The sequence below is a fragment of the Melanaphis sacchari genome, unplaced genomic scaffold (assembly GCF_002803265.2).
Source record: "Melanaphis sacchari strain LSU unplaced genomic scaffold, SCAv2.0 Contig1_pilon_pilon, whole genome shotgun sequence".
Lineage (NCBI taxonomy): Eukaryota > Metazoa > Arthropoda > Insecta > Hemiptera > Aphididae > Melanaphis > Melanaphis sacchari.
The window spans coordinates 3,050,234-3,059,876 of record NW_020270976.1 but is presented as its reverse complement, the minus strand read 5'-3'; positions in this window follow the sequence as shown (position 1 = coordinate 3,059,876).

Below are 9,643 nucleotides of genomic sequence, written 5' to 3'. Positions count from 1 at the left end.
CATTTCCTTTTCATTCTAGATCATATATCAACAACTCGAAAAGTTTTAATAGTGTGAGCTATAAACAACGAAATATTTTTGTTTTATTATAGATACTACATCAACTGTTCACTAAATACTAAAATACTAATTTCTAATAATAACTAATGATTATTTTATATAGTAATACGGATGAAAAAAATCTTTGTGCGCGTATTTACCAGTTATTTAAAAAATGAATTACTCGATTTTTCATTTATTTATGGAATCAGAAATAGACTTAAAATATGCTCCGCAATGTACTTTTTATTAAAAAAAAAAAAACCAAGATAATCGGATGAGCAGTTTTAGAGAACTATTGTGACAAAGATTTTCATTTTCATTTTAACTATTTTTCAAATAACTAATTAATCACTCGTCCAAAATTTGATTTTTATGTTTTTCATGATATTTTTTGGGGTAATAATTGTTTACTCTAGAACGAATCACCTTGAACATAATATATCATGTCGCCTAACAATAATCGCCAACATTCGGTCATCCGGAAGAATTATTATTGTTATGGCGGGACGAGACCATACAAAACTCGATGTGTAAAATAATGTAATAACGCACACGGATTTATTCGAATTATTAATAGCCTCACGGGAAATGACCCTTTTCCCATTTAATATATTTATTTCCAATTGAAAAATAAATCGATTTACATCGATATATATATATATATAGGTTACCATAATAACAATGGTATGCTCCATGAAACTGTGTGGCGGTCTATCAATTATGTGGGGATGTGTTCATAAGTTTAGTAGTGAAAATAAATCGTGATGGCGCGTAAGTAGGTAGCAGGTACTTGATAATAATATAATGGTCTCAACAATATTATTATTATTATTATGTACGTATCAACAACTTATTGCATTACTGCATCATCCACTTCTCATGAATATAATGAATTTCTAAAATGAAATACCTAGCTAATCATATATAAATCGAAAAAACGAACCATAATAAAATCTGGACACTCCATTCGCGAGAAATGTTATTTTGATTTTAATTTATGCAACAAGACGTTTAGATTGAATATTGCACACAATGAAAACAAGTTTTGAGTCTTACGGATATTAGGTTATAAGTACTGTAGCTCATATAATATTATTCATAATTTTTTTTCCTGTTTATTCTCGGCATACTATAATTTTTTTCCATGTCCATTCTCACCGTAATATAATTATTTACAAGTTGATTCAAGACCCAATTCAACATTTTAAATAGGTATCATTTATAAGGTACGTATATCATTGTTTATAGGATATTGGTTTGATGAAATTGACGATCTGAAAAGAGATTGTTACTGATGGTGGTCCCCTAGTGACTCGAATACGTGTTCCGGGAAGTTGGCGAATACATTGTGGTACTTTTGCATTCGGTTTGGAAATTAACACTGTTTCTACGCAAATCAAAGTTCCACTTTTTCGTATTAGATTATTATTGCTTTAAACAACTTTCTTTGTTGAGTGATGGTTTTTGATAACCTATCACTTTCAATTATAAATAAATCATTTGTAATAGTGCCCTATATTTTATTCGTATTTTAAAATGATCACGCACAATACGTGGTAAATACGATAATAACATTAGTGCCGACAAAAAGTCTGAGAACAAAATAAAATGTTATACTTATTATTTTTGGTATTTAAGAAATTCGACCAATGTGATACGAAACGTATTTTCGTTTTGTGTATGAAACTGTCATAAGATATGTAAGGTTTGTACCTGAAGGTACCTGAATCGCATGCTATTAATATTTACCTATATCATTGAATTAATAAGTGTTGCTTTTTTCATAATGGTTTAGCATAATAAACATAATTATATGAATTATAAATTATAATATACATTTGAAAATACAATTTTTGTAATTTATTGTAATACAGAATTAGTTTTTAACCAGACATTAAATTAATATAATAATTTAAATATAAGTAAAATATATTATTTTTGATATTTTATACTTAAATACAATACTAATTTTACAAGTGTTTAAAAATAAAATAACATGCATTTAAATAGCTCTTAGTATAATATTATTATGACTCACGCGATGTCGATTCTGGATATATTAATATAATGTATTGCATTGTGAAGTATAATATTAATTCAGTCAGTTCTAAAAGTATACAGGCATGTATAGATACATATTATATTCATTATTGCAGTATAAACATTTTTTTATTTAAATTATTTAGATTTAAATATTACAGTTATTATTCAATTATACAACATCAATATATTAATGTTGTTGTTTATGTAAGGACTATAAATATATTATCTACATCAAATTATTCCATTTTATAATTTTTTATTTAAAATGTCTGTTTACTAAAGTAAGTATTGTTAGTACTAAATAAATATATAAAATAATAATTATAAAACTCATTGAGAAACAGTTTTTACGATTAGGTCAATAATTAAAACAATATTCATGATTAGAATTTAAACATTAAAGCTCGTAAAAAAAGAAAAATAGATTTCGTCTTAATTAAATGTTAAAAAGAAAAATTTGATTTTTCATAAAGTATGATAATATTTTTATGTTTAAGAAAAGTAAAAATTACTGGATCCCATCCAGGAAAATCAGTTATATTTATAACTGATACACCTACCTACCTATATATATATATATATATATATATATATATATATATATATATATACATATATACAATATACTAACCTATATACTTAACCTAACCTAACCTGGTGCTAACTCCGTTAGTTGGCATTTTATAATGTGTACCTATTTCAGTACCAATATTTCTAAGAAAATCATTAGGAATATTACTTTTGGGTTAATTAATATTTAAAAAATATTATTTATCCTATAGGAAATAGTACAGTAAATGTTATAGATAATAAAACCCCCTTGTCAAAGTAAAGTGTAACATTATGTATTGCTGCACTGCATATTATGTTTTAATGAGTTGAAACATGAACACGGTTGTCGAGCACATATTTTGATCTAATTTCGACCAGGCATTGGACGGATCGTCTTTATTGAATTTAAACTTGTTTCTAAAAGATCGGCTTAGATTGATTATATGTTTTATGCACGATGCGATTACTATTTCTGGTAAATTATTTATTACGTTATTACAACTTCCACTCCTGTAACTAATATCCTTAACAATAATCTATCCGCAAATAGTAATTTGTACTATTTTTAAAAAAATAAGAAAGAATTAAAATAGAAAATAAAATGATTTTTAAGTATTAAATTTTGCATACGGTTTTTGTTTTTAAGCATGTAATGCATTTTAAAACGTAAATATTCGCAAGGATGTGGAACGGAGGAATTCCCCGAATGGCACGTATTACTTTTGTAATAATATTATATTTTTATTTGTAAGATAATATTTCGAAGAAGTTTATTTTTGTGTCATGATAATATAGTTGGCCGGAATTTTTTCCAAAGTGTTGTACATTTATATATATGATTTGTAGGAATGTTGGTATTTGTTTAAATTTGTTTTATCTGGACTATTTATTGAATCAGAAATTCAAATTAAATTATTGATGAAGTATTCAGTAGAAAATGTCTGCGTTTTAATTCATAATTTTAATTGGTATGCAAACTATCTATATAAATAACATCTTCGTTTAAACATATATTTTAATTTCGGAAAAAAAATTACTGATTCCGGGCAGCATATTTATAATTAATAAAATAATGACTCATTGTCAATTACAACACATACATTATTAAATTATAATAATAATGAAGAAATTATACTAAAAAGTTTCTTTTTTTTGATTTTTGAATAGTTACATGATAAAATGCAACAACATTATTGTACTGTATTCAGGTGATGTCATTATATGTAAATAGATATATTAGAAAGTCCATATTATTATATTGACGAGAAATTGAAGTGTAATAATATTTTATTCTAAAACGACGCGTCTAATAATATTCAATATAATGTGTGAACGGCGACAGTAAAAGTTTCAACAGTTTTTCCGCTTTACCGTGGCGTTCGGCGGAATTTGAGTTTTCGTAAAAGTGCTTTAACAATTATGAACAGAAATATTAATATCGCTTGGAATATTAATGTTAAGCACATACAGAATGTTTTGACTACAATATTGTGCATACAAGTTATATTTTTGTTTTGTTTTCTGTTCATATATTAAGAACTAGCAAATATTTACGGAATAACTTTCAAATTCGTGTCTCTCGTGCATATATTATACTTGAATAATGTGCGTATTCGTTTAAAGGTTAGATGTAAAATGTATATACCATGTACGTCAACATAATACTGGAGATAATTTAACTACATTTGTCAATAATATATTCCTATACGCATATTTAATTACATTTTCAGTAAAAATTTGTCGTAATGCATTGTTCAACGATGCAATTTATATTGGAAATGAAAATTTCCAATGTCATCAAATGTTTCAAGCAAACGCAGATTTTTTAATAGGAAACTTATATCAAAAAACTAAAACCAGATAGGATTATTAATAAATAAAATGTGATATTGGTCGTTTGTCTCGTGTTGATCAACTCAATACACAATAGTGGTGCATTTATATTATTATAATAATAAATGAGAAATTAATTTTGTTAAGTAACAATAATAATGATCTGCTAAATTGATTTGTTTGAGTCAGAATGTTGTATAATTTTTACTTTTTTTTTTCTCAAGGTAACTGTTGATAAAAATAAATAATATCTTTAAAGTACCAATTAGTCACTGCAGGATAAAATAATGTTTGTAGTATAAACTCTTGAAAACTTTTTGAGTAATTATCTTCTAACTAGAAAAACCGATAAAAAAATCTAATTAACTAAAGAATAAAACACATAATATTATCATTATATATCAATATATTCTATTGCTATACGCAGAATTATTTAAGTTTCCAGATCATTAGGAACTTTCCAATTTACTCAATGGAAAAGGACCAAAAATTAAAATTTATAAATTAACGAATTTCAATTTATTTTTATTTATCTATAAAATATAGCTAGTAATGATAATAATAAATATTAAATTTAGTAATTGTGTAGTTGTCTTAATTTGTATTTAACCATTTGATAAATAAATTATTGAACTTTAAAATTATTTCCTAAACTAATAATTTCCCAATAAACGAATAGTGAAATTTATTATTACGCACTCTGTTGGTCATAATTTATCGGCGGAAATTGAAAACTTTGTACATATGTGATGATTTACCGATTTTTCGGCAATTAATTGATAAGTGTAATTATTTTATTTTATTTTTCTTTCTCTAAATTGATTACAGTGGACTTTTTGAAATAGAAAACAATTAATATACTTGTTAATTTAATTGAATACATATACATTCCCATTTGGTTTAGGTGAATTGCGATTCAAAATAAATATAGGCAGTTTATATTTGACAGTATTTAGTTAGTACCTACCTATTAACATAATAACTGAATATATTTAAAATTGATCAAAAAATTAGAAAATTACTATAAATAACACAGTTTATTAAAACAGCAAACTAAAACAAAAGTATTCATATACTTTCAATATCCTCTAATGTAATTAGGCCGTGGCTTAAGGTTTAATCTCGAAATTGCTGTAGGTACTCCTATTGTAATTTGTAACTGTGTTAAATTTCATGTTAAAGCAATTAATTTTTTTTTTTATCACACCCAAGGTTTTTTAGTTACACAAATATTACATTAGAGTAGTTTAATAATATTTTTCATGATATTATCCTGTCTTACTAATTACATATTCACGCTAGACTGATAATAATTTTCAGAAACAATACAATTACATTTATATTGGATATATAATTGTTTTATTTTTACGGTTCTGCAACTTATAAGTACATATTATATTATTTAAGTAGAAAAAAAAGAATTTATATTTTGTACTCTAATAAAGTATTATAGTAGATATATTATGTTATTTCACATACATGTGTGTAGGTTTTAGAATGTTTTGTTAAATCAATCAAATAATATAAGTCATGAATAAAAAAGTAAATGTGAAAAAAATTTAACTCTATTTAAAAAGCTAGATAATTTGTTTTTTTTTTTAAATTACCACCTAAATTATATTAATATTATCGTAAAACATTGAATTTTCATTTTTTTTTTAATAATTTAACATTTTGTTAAAAACTTAGCCTACACTATTTCTTGTTATGGCCACTATAGTAGTGTAGTGGATTATGTAAATTATATGTTTAATCTACTATCTACTAAGACAGTTATTAAATTAGGAAATATTAATTGTCCTAAAAGTGATCAAATAAAACAATATTTTTTAAATTTTACTATATAGTTATACGCAGACTATAACCATGGTTTTAACTTTGTATATTGTGTATAAAATATTTTTTTAAATAATTGAAAAAAAGATAAGTTACTACAATGAAAAACTAATCTAGTTAACTTATTGAGTTACTTGGAAAATTAACTTTTTTTAACTTTTTAACTCGTTAATGCCCGAATTGACAATTTAGTATACACGTACATCATAAACTATATCAAGACAACTTTTAAATGCAATGTGACATCAGTGTAATAACGTGGTTCAAACTATTGTAAATAATATTATAAAGTATTTAACTGGGACAATATTTCAAAAATATGTGTACCCACATCGCGGTGGTGGCGGTGAACGAAACACATACGTATATAAATTACAGCAACTATTTTAAAGAATGCGGTGAATATTCACTTTAAAATTTTTAAAGACGACATACCTCTACACGCTCGACCTGCAAATGGTGATGACCTACCCAAATTGTAATAATTCTCACGTTATACCTGCTGCATATTATGTACAGATGTAATGAATACCAACCAAGACGGCTTAAATGAAATCGAGTGCTCAATACCGGATTCGCTCCCCGCGTACAATTTTTTTTTTCGTTTTGCATATATTTAAATCGGATAATGACTGCAGCACATCCCAACGGAATGGCGGTATATATCTTGGTGGGCATGCGTTTAGAAAGGATATTAATAATGATAACAATGCATAACGGCCGGTACAGTTTAAATAATAGTTTTTTAGAGAAAAAAAAGTTTCGGTGAAACTATATATCTGCCATTAAAATGACGTCATATAGAGACCGCCGTGCAATGTTTTGATATGGCTATAATTATTGTATTCGATAATGGGGAGCGGTGGTAATTTTGTTCGATTAAGACACAATAAAACACAAAGACAGCAAACGCGGCAATTACTGGGGCGCGATAAACGTTATAAAATGTTATAATATAGATACAGATAGGTATTGGTCTAAAAGCGAAAATACCCCTGTACCGCCCACACGGAAATCGGTTACTTTCATTCTTGTTAGATATGGCTAGCACGCGCTGGTAAAATGTAATTTAACATGGTCGTGTGGTTTCGAATTTTCTTAAAAGTAATACGCGTCTTATGTGCTCGAATCAATGTCAGGGAAAGTGCTTTGCCGGCTAATCTCGCGCGCTTCCCTGAGCTAGATCGGTCACGGGTTTCGATCGTTGAATACTGCGCGCGGTGAATTAACATGATAGTAAATTAAAAGTTTTTTTCAAAAAAAAAAAAAAAATCTGTGTTGTTTGTACCATAGCTTTTTTTTTTTTTTTTACAATACTTTAATTTTTAGCGATACGTTTTAAATAATCGATAGCACATCGTATCGAAACTTGTATAAATTGTGTTTAACGAACGAATTGCGGTTAAAATTTTAAGTCCCCGAGAATAGGAAACGTATTAGATACGTTAAATACCCGAATAAACATTTCAGCCAAACGATATGATATAATTAATCAGGATCATCTCGCGAACGATGCATTAAATATTTTAGGTAATATAAATTCGGCCAAACAATGTGTAACTTTAGGAATTTTTCTTAAATGAAAACCTGCAGCCTGCGTAGGCTAACGAGGTTCGGGAGACTCGTCCGTGAGCGTGGAATTCGAAGACGTTGTTATTACAATATTATACCTGTTGAACACGATAATAATATATAATACGTATACACAAACACAGCATAATATATTGTGTCGAGTCTGTATACATAATATATATATATATGTACGATATTCATGAATCGGAGAAAGAGAAATTTGTCCGTTTGCATTTGGATTCAACGCGGCGGACACAATAATACAATGATAATATTTTCTACTAGTAGGTACATAATGTAGTAGCTAGGGCTCGTTACTTTCTTACGGGTGGCGCATTAAAAACTTGTTTCTTGTATACAATGATGGATATTTATTCGTTTTCTGCCACGTCAAAAGCGTCGAGGCGCTTTTTTGTTAGGTGTTTTTTTTTTTATTTTTTTCCCATTTACCGCTATTGTCACGTTTATCCTATTTACTAATACAACATTGTTTTCAATGTCAGTTGAGTTCAGCTAAAGGACTATAGTAATAGTGCGCTGCACTGTTATAATATATTGTAATAGCACATTCTAACGTTATTCATCAATATTACATAGGTATACCTGTTAGAGTAAGCGCGATTCGGTGGAGGCTTGGGTGCGCTTATCACTTCCGATTTTGAAATGAGAACCTTCATAATTGATGCCATGCATGGTTAATTATTTAATTTATAGATCTTATTCTATATAAATACATTATTGTATGCTATACCAATTGACGATACAAAGTAATTATTAAATAATTATTAATGGATAATGTTTATTGAATTGGATGGAGAGAAGAAGGCGAGGTTGTTCGTCGTGTAATCTGCAATAAAATAAATACTCGAACGAATTGGGGGTTCAGCACCTCCAATGTTTTCGTTAAAATTACGCATTCATCACTCGTCAGAATATATGTTTCACATAACAATAGTACCAATTAAATTATACATTTTTATTAACTATATTAAATATATAAATAAATAATAATATATACCGCGGGGAAGTCAAATACGTATGTATGGTTGAATTGTAGACAATACCATCGATAACAAAACGTAGCGAAGATTATAGGAACTCTCTTATGTTGTTATGCATATTTAGCGTTCATGTTTTAAGTTTTATAAAGGGGTATAATGTAAAGTCTGAACCGGACTTTGTTTCTATGTCATGTACTGTAATAACGTAACGCATACTTATAATAAGTTAACATTTGTTTTAGAGGGATACGGTAAAATGCAAAATTAAGTATTCGTTTTATCTCACATTTCACTTCGCTGCTCTGTCTTTATGGAAATTCATGTAATTCTGGGTTTACGATAATGACAACGACTCATTTCAAACTTTCCTTTTTAACTTTACGTTTGTCTAAATTATTTTAGATAGGTACGTTTTTTGATGTTATTATGATTCAACGACCGAAATGGCGTATCATAATTACGACTGCAGGTAAGTGATAGTGGTCTAGTGGTTTGGAATGTTATATAGTAATGAATAATAATATTCAAAACTCAAAAATCAAAAATATATTATACAGATAAAACGCGTTTTATGTAAAATCTATGTATCAATAATAAAAAAATAAAAATATACTTCAAAATGTATAGCCTATCGCATTAGCATAATGATGTCTTGATATATATATATATATACTACGAAAATGAATTTAAAATGTATGTTACCTACTCTGATATACATGATATAAAAACATATCATATCAGCGTAATGAAATATGATAGAGGCA